This window comes from Macaca fascicularis, chromosome 7 (genome assembly GCF_037993035.2).
Source record: "Macaca fascicularis isolate 582-1 chromosome 7, T2T-MFA8v1.1".
NCBI lineage: Eukaryota > Metazoa > Chordata > Mammalia > Primates > Cercopithecidae > Macaca > Macaca fascicularis.
In genome coordinates, this window is record NC_088381.1 from 173,745,301 (window position 1) to 173,767,796 (window position 22,496).

Sequence of the window (22,496 nt, forward strand, 5' to 3'; positions counted from 1 at the left end):
TGGCGGGAGGCGAGACATGTTGGCAGCAATGCTGCTTTGTTATTCTTTACTCCACTGAGATGTTTGGGTGGAGAGAAGCATAAATCTGGCCTATGTGCACATCCAGGGTACTTTCCCTTGAACTTACTTGTGACACAGATTCCTTTGCTCACATGTTTTCTTGCTGACCTCCTCCCCACTGTCACCCTGCTCTCCTACCGCATTCCACTTGCTGAGATAGTGAAAATAGTAATTAATAAATACTGAGGGAACTCAGAGACCGGTGTCAGTACAGGTCCTCCGTATGCTGAGTGCCGGTCCCCTGGGCCCACTGTTCTTTCCCTAGACTTTGTCTCTGTGTCTTATTTCTTCTCTCAGTCTCTCATCCCGCCTGACGAGAACTACCCATAGGTGTGCAGGGGCTGGCCCCCTTCATCTGCCGCCGAATGTGGGTGCCTTTCTCTAGGGTGAAGGTATGCTAAGAACGTGAGCATTGAGGACAGTCGACGAGAGATTCCTGAGTATGTCCACGGTCAGCCTTGCGGTAAGCTTGTGCGCTTGGAGGAATCCAGGTAACAATGGGACAAACTGAAAGTAAATATGCCTCTTGTTTCAGCTTCATTAAAATTCTCTTAAGAAGAGGGGGAGTTAGAGCTTCTACACAAAATCTAAGTACACTATCTCAAACAATAGAACAGTTCTGTCCATGGTTTCCAGAACAGGGAACTTTAGATCTAAAAGACTGGGAAAAAATTGACAAAGAATTAAAACATGCAAGTAGGGAAGGTAAAATCATTCCACTTACGGTATGGAATGATTGGGCCATTATTAAAGCAACTTTAGAACTGTTTCAAACAGGAGAAGATAGTGTTTCAGTTTCTGATGCCCCTGAAAGCTGTGTAATAGATTGTGAAGAAGAGGCAGGGACGGAATTCCAGAAAGGAACGAAAAGTTCACATTGTAAATATGTAACAGAGTCTGTAATGGCTCGGTCAACGCAAAATGTTGGCTACAATCAATGACAGGAGGTAATATACCCTGAAACATTAAAAGTAGAAGAAAAAGGTCCAAAACCATCGGGGTCATCAGGGCTAAAACCAGGATGGCCACCTCCTCCTCCTCAGCCGAGTGAGTGCTGGGGGAGGGAGCCCGAAACCAGGCTCTGCGACTCGCTCCCGGTGCCCATTATTGCCCACATGCAGTTCACTACGGTGAAGGAGCAATTCAGACTCGCCCTGCAGCGTCTGTCTGGGTCAAACAGTGGCTGCTCCCTGAGGAAAAGTTGGGGGTGCTACATAAAATAGTTAAAAAACTATTTTAAAAAGGACATATTTCACCCACTTTCTCTCCTTAGAATTCTCCAGTGTTTGTAATTCAGAAAAAATCCGGCAGATGGCGGATGCTGACTGACTTAAGAGCCGTTAATGGGGTAATTCAACCCATGGGGCCTCTCCAACCCCGTCTGCCCTCTCCGGCCATGATCCCCAAAGACTGGCCTTTAATTAAAATTGCTCTGAAGGATCGCTTTTTTACCATTCGTCTGGAAAAACAGGATTTTGAAAAATTTGCTTTTACTATACCAGCCATAAATAATAAAGAACCAGCCACCAGGTTTCAGTGGAAAGTCTCGCCTCAGGGAATGCTTCATAGTCCAACTATTTGTCAGACTTTTGCAGCTCAAGCTCTTCAGCCAGTTAGAGACGGGTTTTCAGACTGTTACATCATTCATTATGTTGATGATATTTTGTGTGCTGCAGCAATGAGAGACAAATTAATTGACTGTTACACATTTCTGCAGACAGAGGTTGCAAACCCGGGACTGACAATAGCATCTGGTAAGATTCAAACCTCTGCTCCTTTCCATTACTTGGGAATGCAGGTAGAGGAAAGGAAAATTAAACCACAAAAAATAGAAATAAGAAAAGACACATTAAAAACATTAAATGACTTTCAAAAATTGCTAGGAGATGTTAATTGGATTTGGCCAAATCTAGGCATCCCTACTTATGCCACGTCAAATTTGTTCTCTATCTTGAGGGGGGATCCAGAATTGAATAGTAAAATCACATTAACTCCAGAGGCAACTAAAGCAACTGAATTAGTTGAAGAAAAAATTCGGTCTGCACAAGTAAATAGAATAGATCACTTAGCCCCACCCCAACTTTTGATTTTTGCTACTGCACATTCTCCAACAGGCATCATTGTTCAAAACACAGATCTTGTGGAGTGGTCCTTCCTTCCTCATGGTACGATTAGGACTTTTACATTGTACTTGGATCAAATGGCTACATTAATTAGGCAAGATTATGAATAATAAAGTTGTGTGGAAGTGACCCAGATAAAATCATCGTTCCTTTCAACAAGGAACAGCTTAGACAAGCCTTTATCGATTCTGCTACATGGCAGATTGGTCTTGCTGATTTTGTGGGAATCATTGACAATCATTACCCAAAACCAAAATCTTCCAGTTTTTAAAATTGAGTACTTGGATTTTACCTAAAATTACCAGACATAAACCTTTAGAAAATGCTCTGACGGTGTTTACTGATGGTTCCAGCAATGAAAAACTGGCTTACACTGGGCCAAAAGAACGAGTCATTGAAACTCAATATCACTCACTCAAAGAGCAGAGTTGGTTGCTGTCATTTCAGTGTTACAAGATTTTAATCAGCCTATTAACATTGTTTCATATTCTGCGTGTGTAGTACAAGCTACAAAGGATGTCGAGACAGCCCTAATCAAATATAGTATGGATGATCAGTTAAACCAGCTGTTTAATTTGTTACAAAAACCTGTAAGAAAAAGAAATTTCCCGTTTTATGTTAGTCATATTCGAGGACATACTAATTTACCAGGGCCTTTAACGAAAGCAAAGGAACAAGCTAACTTGCTAGTGTTGTCTGCATTCATAGAAGCACAAGAACTTTATGCCTTGACTCATGTAAATGCAACAGGACTGAAAAATAAATTTGATATCACGTGGATACAGGCAAAAAATATTGTACAACATTGCAGTCAGTGTCAAGTCCTACACCTGCCCACTCAGGAGGCAGGAGTTAATCCCAGAGTTCTATGTCCTAATGCATTATGGCAAATGAATGTCATACATGTACCTTCATTTGGAACATTGTCATTTGTCCATGTGACAGTTGATACTTATTCACATTTTGTATGGGCAACCTGCCAGACGGGAGAAAGTACTTCCCATGTTAAAAGACATTTATTATCTTGTTCTGCTGTCATGGGAGTTACAGAAAAAATTAAAACTGATAATGGGCCAGGATACTGTAGCAAAACATTTCAAAAATTCTTAAATCAGTGGAAAATTACACATACACCAGGACTCCCCTATAATTCCCAAAGACAGGCCATAATTGAAAGAACTAATAGAACACTCAAAGCTCAATTCGTGAAACAAAAAAAGGAAAAAGAGAGTAAAGAGTATAACACTCCCCAGATGCAACTTAATCTAGCATTCTTTTTTTTAAATTTTTTAAACATTTATAGAAATCAGACCACTACTTCTGCAGAACAACACTTTACTGGTAAAAAGAACAGCCCACATGAGGGAAAACTGATTTGGTGGAAAGACAACAAAAGTAAGTCATGGGAAATAGGGAAGGTGATAACATGGGGGAGAGGTTTTGCTTGTATTTCACCAGGAAAAAACCAGCTTCCATTTAGGTACCTACAACTTACAGAAGAAGTGGCCATCCACCAAGGAAGCAAAGCCGCCGACCTGGGACCAAATAAAGTTGCTGACACAGTTAGCTAAGAAAAGCCTGAAAAAAAAACAAGGTCTACAGGTGTATCCTGCAGCTCCAAAGAGACGGTGACCAGCGAGAATGGGCCATAATGACGATGGCTGTTTTGTCAAAAGGAAAGGGGGATATGTAGGGAAAAGAAAGAGAGATCAGACTGTTACTGTGTCTCTGTAGAAAAGGAAGACATAAGAAACTCCATTTTGACCTGTACCCTGAACAATTGCTTTGCCCTGAGATGCTGTTAATCTGTAACTTTGCCCCAGCCTTGAACTCACAAAAACATGTGTTGTGTGGAATCAAGGTTTAAGGGATCTAGGGCTGTGGAGGATGTGCCTTGTTAACAAAATGTTTACAGGCAGTGTGCTTGGTAAAAGTCGTCGCCATTCTCCATTCTCGATAAACCAGGGGCACAACGCACTGCGGAAAGCTGCAGAGACCTCTGTCCTGGAAAGCCGGGTATTGTCCAAGGTTTCTCCCCATGTGATAGCCTGAAATATGGTCTTGTGGGACGGGAAAGACCTGACCGTCCCCCAACTCGACACCCGTGAAGGGTCTGTGCTGAGGAGGATTAGTAAAAGAGGAAGGCCTCTGCCTCCTGCCTGCCCCTGGGAACTGAATGTCTCAGTTTAAAACCCGATTGTACATTTGTTCAATTCTGAAATAGGAGCAATACTGCCCTGTGGCGGGAAGCGAGACATGTTGGCAGCAATGCTGCTTTGTTATTCTTTACCCCACTGAGATGTTTGGTGGAGAGAAGCATAAATCTGGCCTACGTGCACATCCAGGCATTGTACCTTCCCTTGAACATATTTGTGACCCAGATTCCTTTGCTCACATGTTTTCTTGCTGACCTTTTCCCCACTATCACCCTGCTCTCCTTCCCTGCTTGCATTCCTTTTGCTGAGATAGTGAAAATAGTAATCAACAAACACTGAGGGAACTCAGAGACCGGTGCCAGTGCAGGTCCTCCGTATGCTGAGTGCTGGTCCCCTGGGCCCACTGTTCTTTCTCTAGACTTTGTCTCTGTGTCTTATTTCTTTTCTCAACCTCTCGTCCCACCTGATGAGAAATACCCACAGGTGTAGAAGGACTGCCCCCCTTCAGAATTCTTCTAGTTTTCTCTAATATCAGGCCACAACTCTGCAAACTAATTTTTCCAATTTTTCCTTCACCGTCTGACTTGGAATCACTGAAATTTAAAACTGAAGCCCTGTGAGCTGAAATGGGACAAGCTGATGTAAACTTTAGAGAAATATTCACCACAGATCCTGTGCGGGCAGCTTCTGCAAAACACCTGACCTGCGAATCAGGAAGGCCCTTCAGCTGCCTACCTGGCTGCAGCTGAACATGCTTCAGGCCCAGCGTCTAGAAATCTGGCCTGGTGCCCATGGACTCAGAAACTGCATTTCTGTTAACCTCGGTTTTCATTTATTTTCACAGAATCTCTCCTCTTTAAACGTCCAACTGCTAGCGCCATGCAGCCAAATGTCCTCTTCTACCCAGTCCCAACAGAAAACCCAGCTGGTTCTTAACGAGCGAAAGGCCATCCAACAAGAAAACGGACTTATATTGTTCAAGGGAAATGAGAATGTCTCCTCTTTCCTTAAACAGGGTGGACTGACAAAGATTCTCTGCTTGGCTAAACTGCAGTTGGGCTCTGGAACCTTCTCCTAGGCCTGCTTGCACTTCCTCCTAAGAAAAAGGCTTAAAAAAGTACCTGGTGGGGCCCGGGGCGGTGGCTCATGCCTGTAATCCCAGCACTGTGAGGCCGAGGAGGGCAGATCACCTGAGGTCAGGAGTTCAAGATCGGCCTGGCCAACATGGTGAAACCCTGTCTCTACTAAAAATACAAAAATTAGCTGGGTGTGGTGGCATGTGCCTGTAATTCCAGCTACTCGGGAGGCTGAGGCAGGAGAATGGCTTGAACCCGGGAGGCAGAGGTTACAGTGAGCCAAGATCACGCCACTGCACTCCATCCAGCCTGGCGACAGAGCGAGACTCTGTCTCAAGAAAACAAAAAACAACAACAAAAAAACCTGGCTAAGTCACTTTAAAGACCTACTCTTGACATCTGATCACCCTTGATCCTGAGTTTCTCCTCTTCCACCATCTCCCAGGTCTGATCACCCTGGTCTGTCTTCAGCAAAAATCTTCCTGGGCTAGTTTAGCCGGAACCCTCCTTCCCCCCAATATTTCCTCTTGGGAATGTCCGTCCTCTGAGTTTACCCAGCTTCCTGGCTGTCAATCCCCGCCAGCCCATGCTGTGTTAAGAACTGAGCCCCATCTCTCGCCCCCATGGCAGTGGTGGTCCCTGCTCCTGCCGCGGTGGACCCGAGTCACGCCTGCCTCTCCGCGCTGAACAACTACCATGGAATAGTTTTTTCTTTTAACATTTCTTTCTTTTTTTTTTTTTTTTCAGACGGAGTCTCGCGCTGTGTCACCCAGGCTGGAGTGCAGTGGCGCGATCTCGGCTCACTGCAAGCTCCACCTCCCAGGTTCACGCCATTCTCCTGCCTCAGCCTCCGAGTAGCTGGGACTACAGGCGCCCGCCACCACGCCCGGCTAGTTTTTTGTATTTTTAGTAGAGACGGGGTTTCACCGTGTTAGCCAGGATGGTCTCGATCTCCTGACCTCGTGATCCACCCGCCTCGGCCTCCCGAAGTGCTGGGATTACAGGCTTGAGCCACCGCGCCCGGCCTCTTTTAACATTTCTAAACACACTCTTAGGAGGCGCCAGCAGCCAGCGTGCGGGAGTTAAGTCCCTGTGCCCTTTGTGTGAAAGTGTCACCGGTTGTCCTGGTCTTGAGGGATGGCTTTCGGGTGTAAACAGCCGGCAGATGGGAGTAGATGCTCGTAGGCTGCCCCAGGCGTCTTGTCTGCTCCTGGGTTCCTGAGACTCTCCCGTCTATGAGAACGTGCAGTGGCACGGGACGGCCGCCGGGGGGCTCCCGAGTCCGGCTCTAGAGTCTCTGTGGCCGCGCGAGTGCACGGCCGGCCCTGACACACACACACACACACACACACACACACACACACACACACACACACACACACACACTTTAGATAGAGTCTCACTCTATCGCACACACACACACACACACACACACACACACTTTAGATAGAGTCTCACTCTATCGCGCGCGCGCACACACACACACACACACACACACACACACACACACACACACTTTAGATAGAGTCTCACTCTATCGCCCAGGCTGGAGTGTAGTGGCGCGATGGCGGCTCACTGCAACCTCTGCCTCCAGGGCTCAAGCGATTCTCCTGCCTCAGCCTCCCGAGTAGCTGGGACTACAGATACCCGCCCCCACATCCAGCTAATTTTTGTGATTTTAGTAGAGATGGGGTTCCACCGTGTTGGCCTGGCTGGTCTCTCGAACTCCTGACCTCAGGTGACCCCCCCACCTATGCCTTGAAAAGTGCTGGGATTACAGATGTGAGCCCACTCCCGGCCTCCTTCTGGATACTTCTAAAGTCTCTTTGCCTCTGGTGTTGACAGCTCCATCCGCAAGCGTCACGGTGTGGACATGGAGTTTGTTTTTATTTATCCTGCTTGGGACTTGGCCTTCTTGATCCTGACGCGTCCTATTATTCAGCGATTTTGGAAAATTCCCAGCCACTGCCTCCCCCAACTCTGTTTCTCCTTTGGACAGAAGCAGCCCTTGCGGGAGCCTCCGTCCAGCCTCCGTGGGGCTGCGCTCGGGATGGGTGGCATCTCCCCCTCTTTCTTCTGTGTTACCAGCTCCCGCTCCCGCGTGTCCTCTGCGCTGCCTGTCCCATGCATTCTTATTTTAGCCTCACCAATTACAGTTTTCAGTTCTAGAAGTTCTTCATAAAACTCTCAGGTCATTTCAAAATGCAACGTGCAGTATTTTCTCATTTTGCAGTATATTTGAATAGCTTCCGTAAGTTTAAAAAACCTCTTGGCTCAGTGTGGTGGCCACGCTTAATCCCAGCACTTTGGGAGACCGAGGCAGGAGGATCACGAGGTCAGGAGATCGAGACCATCCTGGCTAACATGGTGAAACCCAGTCTCTACTAAAAATCCAAAAAAATTAGCCGAGCGTGGTGGCAGGCGCCCATAGTCCCAGCTACTCGGGAGGCTGAGGCAGGAGAATCGCTTCAACCCTGGAGGTGGAGGTTGCAGTGAGCTGAGATCACACCACTGTACTTCAGCCTGGGCGACAGAGCAAGACTCCATCTCAAAACAAAACAAAACAAAACAAACAAAAAAACCTCTTAAGCACACATTGCATATTCTGTCTGATAACACAGACATTTCGCTTTTCTTTGGGTTCTTATTCTATAGTTTCTTGTTTCACTGATTTTTGTTTCTGCTTCTTTAGGACTTTTCTGATTTGTGTGTGAACCGGGTTCCTGGGATACTAATCTGGGTGCGTGTTTGAGGCTTGCCTCTGAGGTCCACAGGCCCCACGCTGGCCCTGCCTGAGTGGACGGCAGAGCAAGCCTGCCCGGGAGCCCCCTAGGCTGCGGGGCCAGGGACCCTGGGAACCCCTCAGCAGCAGGACTGCAGTGGTACAAGACGGCCACCGGGGGTCCCGATCCCGGCTCTGGGGTCCCTGCTGGGGTTGAGGGGCTGTGGCTGCAGATGTGGACCTGGCAGGGGGACCCCAAACCCAACAGGGCCCTGACTGGCCCCAAGGCTGAGCCTGCCCTGTCCCACCAGCACCCAGACCGATGTTGGGCAGGGACCTTCTTTTCCTTGTCCCGGCCTTCTGAGGTTCCTCCCCGGGGTGTGAGCTGATTCTGAGCACACAGAGGCCTTCCTCCTCTCTGGGGTTCTGGAGCCCCTGGGGGCCTGCAGGGCCTGGGCCTGGGCCTGGGCCTGGCTGTTGTCCTCTGTGCTCAGAAGCCTTCTCCCACCCGCCAACTTCCAGGCACAGCCCCTAGCCCCACGCACAGCCGCCGGGAGGGCATCCCCAGGGGAGGACCCTCTGCTCCGGAGCCGCGTCCCTTGTCCTCCAGGGACAGTGGCCGGAGGCTGGTGCTTCGAGCTCGTGCGCCCCGCGCAGTAGCCCCTGGGTCCATTCGCGACCGTAGTGAAGACCCGCAGGCCCCAGGCCCGAGCCGGCTCCTGGGAAGGCCACGTTCTGGGGCTTCCGCGGGAACACTGGGCCACGCCAGGAGGAAGGGTCCTAACCAGGGTCAGGGAGCATCGGATGCTGCCGGTAGAAGTAGGGGGTGCGGGGCCCCACCGAAGAACCCAGGCCAGCTTCCCCAGCCGCCCCAGCTGCAGCCCTGCGAGGCCAGGCCACAGCGTCCCCGCACCCACGGAACGCAGGACTTTGGCAGACGTTGGGATCTCAGACCTCAGAGCCCGCACAAGCTGACACCTGTTCGCGGATGCCGCAGCCACCTCCGCTGCAGGGGGTGGGGAGAGGAGGGGATCACAGTGCTGGACATGGACTGGACCACAGCCCCAAGCCCAAGGCGAAGCCGGGGTCCGGCCCAAGGGCACTCCTGGCCCTGCCCCCTGCCCTTGCCCTACCCCCTGCCCGGAGCTGAGTCCCGGAAGCGCCCAGGAGTCGGTGGCATGCGATGCTGCTGTCGGCCACACGGGGGCGGCAGAGTCTCAGAGGAGGCAGCAGCGGGGCCCAATTCCCGGCCGTCGGGGTTGGGCTGGTAGTGCCTCGGGAGTCCTCCCCAGAGGCCCGCGTGTGAAACCTCTGGGTGGGCTGGGCCTTGGGCACTGAGATGGGTGCTTGGGACACGGGCCTAGGGGACCCCACACGGCCAGCTAGGCAGGCCCAGACAGCCCAGGGTGGGGGTCCCATGGGGGCAGGAGGGGAGAAGCCTGGGCGGTGGAGCAGCTGGGCCATCTGGGGAAGGGCCTGGGGGGCAGAGGGGCGGCTCCCGGGACAGGGACGCACGTGGAAGGGCGGGGTTTGTGGCAGTCCCGAAGCCACCTCAAGGGAGGGGGTTCTGGCTGAAGTGCCCTGCCAGGGTCCTTGCTGAAGGCAGGCCAGCTTCACCTGGGGATGGTGGAGGATGAGGAATCCGGTCAGATGGTGAGGGTGACCCTTATCGAGGGTGGTGGGTTTCGAGGGTGGGGCTTCCTGCTACACTGTCTCAGCAGGGTTCTTCCTGAAATTTGATTTCGCAAGGAAGTGCCACAGATGGGCCCTGGAGGAGCCTCAGGAGCCTAGCTGGGATTTGGTCCAGCAAAGCATCTTTGCCAGTAGTAAGGTTGTAAGGGCATTTCGACCCCTGACTCCCTGACCTGCTCTCAGTGCTGACATTCATGTCGCAAATCGTTACTAGGGCCTCTGAGTGGGTAGAGCTGGAAATGTATGCAGGTAAACATGCACACATAGCTATACATGCACGGACATACATGCACACTCAATCTGTGTCTGTTTTTATATTTCGCTTTACCTGAGAACCCCACCTGGCTGGGGCGGGGCCAAGTCTCTAGGACCTGGGGCCGGCTGAGACTGCAGTGTCGCCGGACGGACACGAGGGGGCTCCCGAGCCTGACTCTGGGTCCCTGCGGGGACAGGACTGCTGGGGATGGGGCTGTGGCCTCGCAGGCTGACCTGCCAGTGGGGCACAGGATCCCCGCCCCGACCGAGGTCTGACTGGCCCCAAAGGCTCAGCCTGCCCCTGTCTGTGCCCAGATCCCGACTGGCAGAGGCGCTCAACACCCCCAGAAAGTTCTGGAGGCCAGGGCTGCAGGCGGGGGCGGCTGGAACGCTGGCCTGGGCTCCTCCGTGGGGCCCCTTGTCCCCGCAGTTCTGCCGGCGGCACCCGATGCTCACTGGCCCTGGTTAGAACCCACTTCCTCCTGGCGTGGCCCAGTGTCCCCTTGGAAGCCCCGGAACGCGGCCTGCCCAGGAATAGGCTTGGGCCTGAGGCCTGAGGGTTTTCAACGTGGTCGCGAATGGGCACGGGGGCTGCCGCGTGGGGCGCACGAGTTTGGGGGTGTCCTTGTTGCGCTGCGAGTGTCAACGCAGCACCTGCCGCCCGCCCCAAGCAAGGAGGTAGGGAGCACGAGCCCCCGCAGCAAGTCAGGGACCCCTGGCCCCATCCACTCTTCCGGGAGGCGTAGGGCTGCCCTCCGGCGTCCCTGCAGGACCAGGCCCAGGGCTGTGACCTGTCCACCTCGGGAACGCAGCCGCGCTCCTTCCAGGCTGTTCACGGACCCCACAGTCATTTCGGCTGCAGGGGGCGGGCCCGGAGGGGATCGCAGCGCTGGACACGGACCGGGCCCCAGCCCTGAGCTCAAGGCAGAGCCGAGATCCGGCCCAAGGGCACGCCTAGTCCTGCCTCCCGCCCCTGCCCCTGCCCCACCCCCTGCCAGGAGCCAGTCCGGGAAGCGCCCCCGCGGTCGGCGGCGTGCGATGCTGCTATCGGCCACACGGGGGTAGCAGAGGGTCAGCGGCAGCAGCAGCGGGACCCAGTGTCCGGCCGCCGGGGTTGGGCTGGCGGTGCCTGGGGGTCCTCCCTAGAGGCCCGCGTGCGAATCGTCTGAGTGCGCTGAGCCCTGGACACTGAGATGGGCGCTTGGGACACGGGCCCAGAGGACCCCGTACGGCAGCTAGGCAGGCCCAGACAGCCCAGGGTGGGGGTTCCATGGGGGCAGGAGGGGAGAAGCCTGGGCGGTGGAGCAGCTGGGGCATCCCGGGAAGGGCCTGGGGGGCAGAGGGGAGGCTCCCGGGACAGGGACGCACGTGGAGGGGCGGGGTTTGTGGCAGTCCCGGAGCTGCCTCTGGAGCTTCCATCTGCAGGTCCCTGCGGGGCCGCGTCTGCTTCTCTTGCTGGGCACCCACATCCACTCCCGAGGGGTGCGCGACAACCCCCATTCCAGCCCACTCAGATTGTCTCTAGCCCCTCCCATCACAGTTAACCCCGGTGTTGGTGCTAGACGCCTCCGTGTTTTCCTGTCAGCCTCCGTGTATTCCCGGACGTCCCTCTGCAGGCCCATCCCCACCTCACAGGGAGTCCCACCCCTTCCGGGCTTGCCCCCTCCCCAGTCCCTGGCCCCACCATCACATTGCGGGGAGATGGTCATATGCAACCTCCATAAAACAAAACCCTAACGGAAAAGGCCAGAGTGGGAACTTTGTTTCCACCAGCAGGTGGGGGCAGACACCCCGGCTCCGCCCCCCCCCCCCCCCCGGGCAAAACCAGTAAAAATACTAGATTTAAATCTCTTCGAATTCCCCTTTCTATAGGCAGCTGTTTAGTGAGAAATAAAGGGCCTTGCAAAGATCCACTGCAGGTGGGTGGGCAGCCCCCACGCGTCTTGGGCTCCTGGATGCTGCTCCTAGGGGAGGGCCTGCCCAGGACAGGGGCCAGTGGGAGCCCCCGCCTGACCACAGGCTCTTCTTCAGCACAGGTCAGAAGCACTGGTGCCCGCCATGTGGAGTGGCCCTGGTACTGACCACCTGGGGTCTGAGGTGGTCCTGGGTTGTAAGAGTCTCCGGTGCTTGTGAAAAGCTCACACATCCTTCCAGGGGAGACTCGCACGCGGGGTGAGGGCAGGAGCAAGAGTGGGAGCTCATAATTACACAGGAAAACAGGAAACCCTGAACCCCAGGCTCGGGAAGCGGTGGAGGGTCAGGTTTGGAGGGGCCTTGTCTCCCACCACCTCCCCATTTGTACCCCCAATCCCTGCCCCCCAACTTTCCTCACTTGATCACTGCCCCCGACCCCGTCCTCTCTCTGCCATCTCCCTCCCAGGAGGGGCTGCTCCTGCCGAGCACGCGGTGCCCTTCCTCCCACCAGGCTTAGTTATATTTGAAAATACAACATTCGAAACGTGCAAAGAATGGAAGGGCTTTTCTGTGAGTGCAGAGTGCCCCTCCCGTGTCCCCCCACCAGGGGGCTTCCCTGTCCAGTCATGGCTTGTCCCCTTTAATTTTAACAAAACGTCCTCACCACAGTGCATGTGTGTTTTATAAAAGCAGTATTGTAAGTTAATGTTTTTAATACAGAAAAAAAAAAACCCCCAAAAACCAAAACAATATAACTCCTAAGTCATGTTGAGAGGGGAGTGCTAGGTGGGAGTTGAACTGCGGGACCACCATCCCTCTACCTCCAGCCAGTCCTGGGGGTGTCATGTGGCCTCTTCTGACCAGCCCGGGGCACCCTCTGGATGGACAGGTGGGGAGGGGCCATGGAGGGGATCTGGGACCAGGAGAGAGAGGCCATGGCCAGGCAGCCCCAGGAGGGCCCTCCAGAGCCTGAGTGGGCCTGCGTCTGTGGTCCCCAGGTGCGGTCTCTCGAGGTGGTGTGTGGTCCCCCAGGCCTGCGCCCTGCGGTTCCAGTGCCTCCCCAAGCCTCTGCCGCTGCAGCCCCCACCCCTGCCCTTTCCTCTCCTTTGTCCGTGCTGGTGGTCCCTCTCTGTCCCACACCGCCCTCCCCGAGGAAAACCTCCACCTTTTCTCTTAGTGAAATAAAAGCCCTTTTCAAGGTGACATGTCACCTACTCACAGAACAGTGCCCCAACCCAGGATGCAGCCTGAGGACCCTCAGGAGCACTGTGTGCCCCCAGGCCTGTCCCCAGTGGTCTCCACCGTGGGCCCACCACAGCTGCTGCTGTCAAGGGCTGCCTGGGTCTGAGCCCCATCCCCCTGTGCAGGGCACGGGTCTGGGGTCTGGCTTGTCCCCTGCTGGGCAGTGGGCGGCCTGAGGTGTCTCCCAGACACACTGCCTGCAGCTGGCTGGTGTGGACTGGGCCTGGTGGGCCAGGAGCTGCCCTCACTATGGTGACAGGATCAGGCTGCCAGGCTCCTGTGGGGGCTCAGCAGGAGGGGATGGGGAATGACAATGTTCAAGCCTGACCTGCTGCCCTTGTGGAGGGGGCATGGTGTCATGTGGCCAGCCTGCCTGAGAGACCCCCAGGACTGGTGTGGGAGCCTGGGGGAGCCCTGGGCAGGTGGTGGGGCAGTGGGCAGAGGTGGCTGCAGAGGGACAGGGCCTGGCCAGGACTTCACCCCAAGGCTGCTTGAGAAGTCAGCAGGGGCCCAAGGAGATGCAGGGATTGGCAGCTGGGGAGCACAGGGGTACCCCTGAACCATGAGCAGCTATCAAGGACAAAGGTCATGAGCTGAGAGGGGAAAGGCCCAGAGCTGCTGGACGGTGGATTCTGGGCATCTGATCCACAGGGCGGGGTGGCCCTCTGAGGCACTGCAGGCAAGCTACCAAGGATGTGTGTGTGTGAAGGTGTGTGCGAGTGTGTGGGTGTGTGAGTGAGTGTGTGAGGGTGTGTGACAGTGAGGGTGTAAGGGTGTGTGTGAGAGTGTGTGAGGGTGTGTGGGTCTGTGAGGGTGTGAGTGAGGGTATGTGAGGGTGTGAGGGTGTGTGAGAGGGTGTGTGTGTGTGTGTGTGAGTGTGTGAGGGTGTGTGAGAGTGTGAGAATGTGTGTGAAGTGTGTGAGGGTCTGTGTGTGACTGTGAGGGTGTGTGGGTGTGTGAGGGTGTGAGGATATTTGAAGTGTGAGGGTGTGTGAGAGGGTGTGTGTGTGTGTGAGTGTGAGGGTGTGAGAATGTGTGTGGAGTGAGTGAGGGTGTGTGTGATGGTGTGTGAAGATGTGTGGGTGTGTGAGGGTGTGTGTGTGAGAGGGCATGTGAGGGTGTGTGTGTGAGAGGGCATGTGAGGGTGTGAGGGTGTGTGTGAGGGTATGTGAGGGTGTGTGAGGTATGTGTGTGAGGGTATGTGAGGGTGTGTGAGGTATGTGTGAGGGTGTCTAATGGTGTGAGGGTGTGTGAGGGTGTGTGAGGGTGTGAGGGGTGTGGGGGGTGTGAGAATGAGTGTTTGAATGTGTGAGAGTGTAAGGGTGTGGGGATGTGTGAGGGTGTGTGTGTGAGGATGTAACAGTGTCGGGGTGCATGAGAGAATGTGAGAGTGTGAGGGATTGTAAAGGTTTGTGAAGGTATGAGTGTGTGGGGATATGTGGGAGTGTGGGGATGTGTAAGTGTGAGGGTGTGTGAGGGTGAGATTGTGTGGGAGAGTGTGAGTGTGGGATGTATGAGGTTGTGGGGATGTGTGTGTGAGAATGTGTGGGTGTGTGAGGGTGTGTGGGTGTGTGAGAATGTGTGGGTGTGTATGGATATGTGTGGATGTGTGGGTGTGTGTGGATGTGTGTGGGTGTGTGAGAGTGTGAGAATGTGTGTATGAGGGTGTGAGGGTGTATGAGAGAGTGTGTGAGGGTGTGTGGATGCATGGGGGTGTGAGGCTGTGTGTGGATGTGTGAGGGTGTGAGGGTGTCCGAGGGTGTGAGGGTGTGTGAGGGTGTGAGGGTGTGAAGGTAGGTAGGGGTGTGGGGGTGTGAGGATGTGTGGATGTGTGAGGGTGTGTGTGGATGTGTGAGGGTGTGAGGGTGTGTGAGAGTGTGAGGGTGTGTGAGGATGTGTGAGGGTGTGAGGAGGTGGGAGGGTGTGAGGGTGTGTGTGGATGTGTGAGGGTGTGAGGGTGTGTGAGGCTGTGACGGTGTAAGAGTGTGTAAGGGTGTGTAAGGCTGTGTGAAGGTGTGAGGGTGTGTGGGGGTGTGAGGGTGTGTGTGGATGTCTGAGGTGTGAGGGTATGTGGGTGTGTGTGGGTGTGTGGGGGTGTGAGAGTGTGTGGATGTGTGAGGTGTGAGGGTGTGTGAGGGTGTATGAGGGTATGTGAGGGTGTATGAGGGTGTGAGGGTGTGTGGGGATGTGTGGTGTGTGTGAGGGTGTGTGGATGTGTGAGGATGTGAGAGTGTGTGAGGATGTGTGTGGTGTGGGGGTGTGACTGTGTGTGAGGGTGTGTGAGGGTGTGAGGGTGTGTGGGGATGTGTGGATGTGTGAAGGTGTGAGAGTGTGTGAGGGTGTGTGAGGGTGTGTGTGGATGTGTGGGAGTGTGAGGGTGTGTGAAGGAGTGTGGGTGTGTGAGGGTGTGAGGGTGTGTGAGGATGTGTGGGGGTGTGAGGGTGTGTGAGGATGTGTGAGGGTGTGAGGGTGTGTGTGTGGGTGTGTGGGTAGGCGAGGGTGTGTGAGGATGTGTGAGGGTGTGAGGGTGTGTGTGGGGGTGTGTGGGTAGGTGAGGGTGTGTGAGGAGGTGTGAGGGTGAGGATGTGTGAGGGTGTGAAGGTGTGTGTGTGGGTGTGTGGGTAGGTGAGGGTGTGTGTGGATGTGTGAAGGTGTGAGGGTGTGTGAGGATGTGTGGGGATGTGACTGTGTGTGAGGGTGTGTGAGGGTGTGAGGGTATGTGAGGGTGTGAGGATATGTGAGGGTGTGAGGGTGTGTGAGAGTGTGAGGGTGTGTGGGGATGTGTGGATGTGTGAAGGTGTAAGAGTGTGTGAGGGTGTGTGAGGATGTGTGTGGATGTGTGGGAATGTGAGGGTGTGTGAGGGAGTGTGGGTGTGTGAGGGTGTGAGGGTGTGTGAGGATGTGTGAGGGTGTGTTTGTGGGTGTGTGGGTAGGTGAGGGTGTGTGAGGATGTGTGAGGGTGTGAGGGTGTGTGAGGATGTGTGAGGGTGTGACGGTGTGTGTGTGGGTGTGTGGGTAGGTGAGGGTGTGTGTGGATGTGTGAGGGTGTGAGGGTGTGTGAGGATGTGTGGGGATGTGAGGGTGTGAGGGCTTGTGGGGATGTGTGGTGTGTGTGGTGGTATGTGTGTGAGCAGCTGTGTGCATTGGCTGAGTTGTGTGCTGCTGTCCTGGCCTGGGGCCGGGTGCTGGCCTGGGGCCAGCTCTTGTGTTTGTTGCATGCCTGGCGTGTGCTGGGTGCCTGAGTCAGGCTGGGTGTGTCTGGGTGTGGCCCTCGGGTGTCCCTTTCTGGATGTGTGTCTCCGTGCAGAACGGAGGTCCTTGTGTTCCCAGCAGGAAGCCCCCAGCCCCAGGCGGGTGCCTGAGAATAGACCTGGGGCCTGTGGGTGTGGCAGGGCTGCCCCTCAGCTCCTCATGGACCCCCCAGCACACCAGTCCCACCCCGTGTCTGTGATGCTCACTCTCTGAGCCTTCCCTGACCCCATGTGCCAAAGCTTGGCCCAGCAATGCCACGTGTGCACGTGTAAGCGTGAACTTGGCAACAGGTGGGAGAATGTGTGCATTAGTGCATGAGCATGAGCATGGCCTGTGCTTGTCTGGCCGTGGGGCTGGGGCCTCTGTGAGGCTGTGAGCCCGTGTGGGCCTGAGTGTGGCCGTGTGAGCTCTGTGCACACGGCTGTGGCTGAGTGTGAGCCTCTGAGTGTGTGCATCTGTGCCGTGTATCTCTGTGTGTCTATGTGTCTGTGTGCGTCTCTGACTTTATGTGTGTCTGTGTCTCTGTGTGTCTGTGTGTGTGTGTGGTAGCGTGTCTGTGCTTGTGTATCTATGCCTGTATGTGTCTGTCTCTGTGTGTGTGCCTCTGCGTGTCTGTGTGTGTGTGGTAGTGTAGTGTGTGTGCTTATGTTTTGGTGTGTCTGTGTGTCTCTGACTCTGTGTGTTTCTGACTCTGTGTGTGCCTGTGTGTCTCTGTGTGTGTGGTAGTGTGTCTGTGCTTGTGTTTCTGTGTGTGTGTGTCTCTGTCTCTGTATGTGTGTCTGTGTGTCTGTGGTAGTGTGTCTGTGTGTTTGTGTGTGTCTCTGTGTGTGTGGTAGTGTGTCTGTGTGCGTCTCTGACTCTGTGTGTGCCTATGTGTGTCTGTCTCTCTGTGTGTGTGGTAGTGTGTGCTTGTGTTTCTGTGTGTGTGTGTCTCTGTCTCTGTAAGTGTGTCTGTGTGTCTGTGGTAGTGTGTCTGTGTGTTTGTGTGTGTCTCTGTCTTTGTATGTATGTCCGTGTATGTGTGTGTGTGAGGTATATCTGTGTTGTGTGTCTCTGTGTGTCTCTATTTCTATATGTGTCTGTGTGGATCTGTGTGTGTGTGTGTGGTAGTGTATCTGTGCTTGTGTGTCTCTATGTCTGTGTTGTCTCTCTGTGTGTGTCTATGTGTATCTGTGTGTCTCGTGCGTGGTAGTGTGTCTGTGCTTGTATGTCTGTGTGTTTGTGTGTGTCTGTCTCTGTATGTGTATGTGTCTGTGTGTGTGTTAGTGTCTGTGTGTATTGTGTGTATTTCTGTCTCTGTGTGTCTATGTGTCTGTGTGTGTGTTAGTGTGTCTGTGTGTATTGTGTGTATTTCTGTCTCTGTGTGTCTATGTGTCTGTGTGTCTCTGTGTGTTTGTGTGTCTCTGTGTCTCTGTGTGTTTGTGTGTTCTGTGTGTCTCTGTGGGGTGTGCATGACTATATTTGTGGGAGGTTGTATGTGCAGGACGGGCCCCCTGAGCCCTGTCACCCAGGCTGCACCCTGGGGGTCTTCCCAGGGATCCCTCCCTCAAACTTGAGTCCTCCCTGAAGGGCTTAGGTTCCACCGGGGAGGTGGGCGTGGGCACAGACCCCTTCTCTAGGAGGCTGGGGTAGGGCTGGCCTGCCTGGCTGGGACATGGTCAGAATGTCCTCCCACACGGTCCACCCTGTTCTAGGTACAGGGTGTCGTCTCCCAGGGTCTCAGCTGCGGAGGTGATGGGCCCCAGACAGCCCCTGGGTGTGGGGTGGGGTCCTGTGGGGCCCTCTGTGGCCCACTGAGGATGCAGGGCTGGGGTTGGGCAGGTCTGCACTGGGGTGGTTTCGTGGGGGCAACCCCAGAGGGTCCTGAGGCTGGGATAGGGTTGGGCGACCTCCCCTAGGGTCTACAGGCTGAAGGGGCCTGGGTTGGCCAGGCCTGGGTACGGGGGGACAAAGGTTTGGTGACAGGTGGGCTGTGAGGGGCCCCGCAGGTGCACTGAGGAGGCTCTGTCCTCAGGTGATCCACAAAGTCCTCTTCCAAGGGTGCTGAGGGTCGTGTTCCTGGGGGCCATGCCTGGGGTCTCCACTTAGGAGCCTCATCCCTGGCCCAGCTCCCCTGGGGCAAGGCCTGACTTGTTGCCCCCTCCACCAGGCAGTCCTCTGGGAAGTGCCCTGGGGCCTGGTCACTCTGGGTCTGGCCACAGCATTGGCCTGGACATGGGGTGTGGCTGGGGACTGTGAATAGTCAGGATTCCTCCAAACCAGCCGCCTGGGTGCCAGCCTTCCCCCCATCCCCCCAATGCAAATCGCCGTCTCGGGGGCGAGTGGGGGTTTCCACACCACTGTCCCACCTGTTCTGTGGTTCCCATTTTCAGCATTTTTAGAAATATTTGCAAGAATGTGTTTGTGCCTGTGTGGTGGGGTGGGGGTGGGAGCTGCGGCCCGGTACCCACGAGGTCTTGTTTTTCAGACTGGACGGGGGTGGGGGAGGGGGAGGGGGAGCTGCGGCCCCCCACACCTGCTGCTGTGTCCAGCCTCCTGAGTGGGGTAGTGAGGGTCCTGGCTGGGCCCCAGGGCGTGACCCCCGGTGAGTGTGCGGTGCTGAGGCTGAGTCTGGTCCTTGGCAAGGAGGCCCAGGAGGCCCAGGTGCCCATCCTGAGCGTGACCCAGGACCCTGCTTCAGGCCTCATGCCAGGGCCAAGCCCAGGGCTGGCTGGTGACCACGCAGAGCTGAGAGCGGCGGAAAAGTGAGGCTGGGTTGGAGGAAAGCTGAGGGACCCAGGCCTCCCACTCCAGCTCTCGAGGCAGACCCTGGCCCACCCAGGGACCCCCTCCCATGCACGCAAACACACACAACACATATGGGCGTGCATGTGCACACACTCGCGGCGGCCCCCAGCACTGGCTGGCCCAGGTGTCCTTGGGACGTGGTCCACACGGTGCTGACATGAGCTGGCCCCGAGCGCAGACTCTGCGGGGCGCCTTTCCCAGGCCCTGCAGTGGCACATGTGGTGTCATGGGGCAGCATCTGTGACCTCTGCCCCACAGACCCGGGTACGCAGCCGAGAGGCCAAGGCCTGCGCTCTCCGAGCCTTCCGACCCCATGTGCCAAAGCCTGGCCCAGCAACGCCATGTGTGCACGTGTGAGTGTGAGCTTGGCAACAGGTGGGAGAATGTGTGCGTCAGTGTGTTAGCGTGAGCATGAGTGTGTGAGGTGCAAGCGTGTGTGCAGTGAGCCGTGGATGAGCTGTAGGTGTGCGGTTGTGTGTGATGCGGACAGGTGTGTCGTGTGGACAGGTGTGTGGTGTGGACAAATGTGCAGTGGGCCTGGCTCATTGTCACCCCCAGGACAAGGCCTTCGTCCACATTGACAGGGCTGAGCAGGTGGGCCGGGCTGTGGTCAGGCAGCTATGGTCCGGCATGGAGGAAAAGGGAGGCAGGTTCATGACATGGGGCAGGACAGTGGCCAGCGTGACCTGGGAGGGGGTGCCTGTGTGCTGGCATGTCTGTGTGTGTCTTTATGTGTCTGTGTGTGTGATTGTGTTTGTGTGTGTCTCTATGTGTGTCTCTATGTGTGTCCGTGTGTGTCTGTGCATCCACATGCATGTCTGTCTATATGTGTGTGTCTGTGCATGTCCGTGTGTCTGTGTGTGTGTGTCTCTGTATGTCTGTGCATCCACGTGCATGTGTGTCTATATGTGTGTCTCTATATGTGTGCATTTCTGTGTGTGTGTGTCTCTGTGCATGTCCGTGTGTGTCTGTGTGTTTCTGTGTGTGTGTGTGTGTCTGTGCATGTCTGTGTGTGTCTGTGTGTGTGTGTCTCTGTGCATGTCCGTGTGTGTCTGTGTGTTTCTGTGTGTGTGTGTGTCTCTGTGCATGTCCGTGTGTGTCTGTGTGTTTCTGTGTGTGTGTGTGTGTCTGTGCATGTCTGTGTGTGTCTGTGTGTTTCTGTGTGTGTGTGTGTGTCTGTACATGTCTGTGTGTGTCTGTGTGTGTGTGTCTCTGTGCATGTCTCTGCGTGTCTGAGTGTCAGGGGATGGCCTGTGTGGGACTCCCAGTGCAGGCGGGTTTGCTCACACCTCCCCCGCAGGCCTGAGCCTGCAGACTCCCAGCCCCATACAGGCCCCAGCCCAGGAGGGAGCCAGGCGGCGCTTGGGGCCTGCAGCCCTGACCCGGGCAGTCAGGGAAGGACTAGGGTGCCGGCTCTGGTGACTCAGCCTCCTCGTCTGTGTGCACTGCCTTTTGTTCCTCCATTCAGCCCTTGATGAACACTTGGGGGGCTTTCCGGGGGACGGCCCCAGACTCGGACAGATTCTAGGACCCAGAGGGAGATGGGGCAGAGACACGGATGACAGAGACAGACACAAAGCAGAGAGATGGAGGCAGAGGGAGACATGAAGAGTCGCAGAGACATCCCGGCTCAGGCCCCGACTTTCAGGGGCCACCCCCAGGGAGGACACACAGTGCATCCCCACACCCACAACCACACCTCGCACACACACTCACACCCACATACCTCCTATCCACACAAACGCAGAGACAGACACCCACAACCACACACTCACACTCACAAACTTATCCAGGCACATCCCACACACTCCCACTCAACCCATACACCACACACCTACACACGACCCATACACCACACACTGACATTCACAAACTATATACCACACACTCACACACGCATACACCACACATTCACACACAACTCATACGCCACACACTCACACTCACAAACTATATACCACACACCCTCACACCAACCATACACCTATACACACTCACACTCCCGTATACCACACACACAAGCCATACACTGCAGACACACACAACCCATACACCTATACACACTCACACCTACAAACTATATACCACGCACACACAACCCATACACCTACACACACACACCATATACCACATACACACAACCCATACACCACACACACCCACAAACTATATACCACACACTCACACACAACCCCTACACCTATACACACACTCACACACCCACCACCAATACACACACAGCCCATACACCTACACACACACTAATATAGCACACACACCCATACACCACACACAATCCATACACTACACACACCCACAAACTATATACCACACACTCACATATAACCCATACACCTATACACACTCACACACCCATATACCACATACACACAATCTATACACCACACACACTCACAAACTATATACCACACACTCACACAACCCATACACTTATACACAATCACACTCATATACCACATACACACAACCCATACACCACACACTCACACACGACCCCTACACCTATACACACACTCACACACCCACCACCAATGCACACACAGCCCATACACCTACACACACACTAATATAGCACACACACACAACCCACATACCACACACTCACACATAACCCATACACCTATACACACACACAACCCATACACTGCACACTCACACCCACAAACTATATACCACACACTCACACATAACCCATACACCCATATACCACACACACAGCTTGTGCATCTATTCACTCACACACCCATACACCACACACTCACACACAACCCCTACACCCATACACACACTCACACACCCACCACCAATACACACACAGCCCATACACCTACACACACTAATATAGCACACACTCACACACAACCCATATACCACACACACAACCCATATACCTATACACACTCACATGCCCATACACCACATACACCCACAAACTATATGCTACACACACACAAACCATACACCTATACACACTCTCACACCCATATACCACATGCACACAACCCATATACCACACAGTCACACTCACAAACTGTATGCCACACATTCACACTCACAAACTATATACCACACACACACAACCCACACACCTATACACAATCACACAAATCATACACCACACACTAACACAACCTATACACTACACACTCACTATCTACATACCCCCCCCACACAACCCATACATTTATACATACTC

The 22,496-nt window shown here is 54.4% G+C and overlaps 1 long non-coding RNA gene across 1 annotated transcript; it reads left to right on the forward strand.

Annotated features, from left to right (window-relative positions):
* Positions 1–264: 264 nt before the first annotated feature.
* Positions 265–5,598, forward strand: LOC135964466 (uncharacterized). Its single transcript, XR_010576976.2, has 3 exons — positions 265–523; positions 3,487–3,578; positions 5,184–5,598. It is a non-coding gene; the product is annotated as an uncharacterized lncRNA (long non-coding RNA).
* Positions 5,599–22,496: the final 16,898 nt, after the last annotated feature.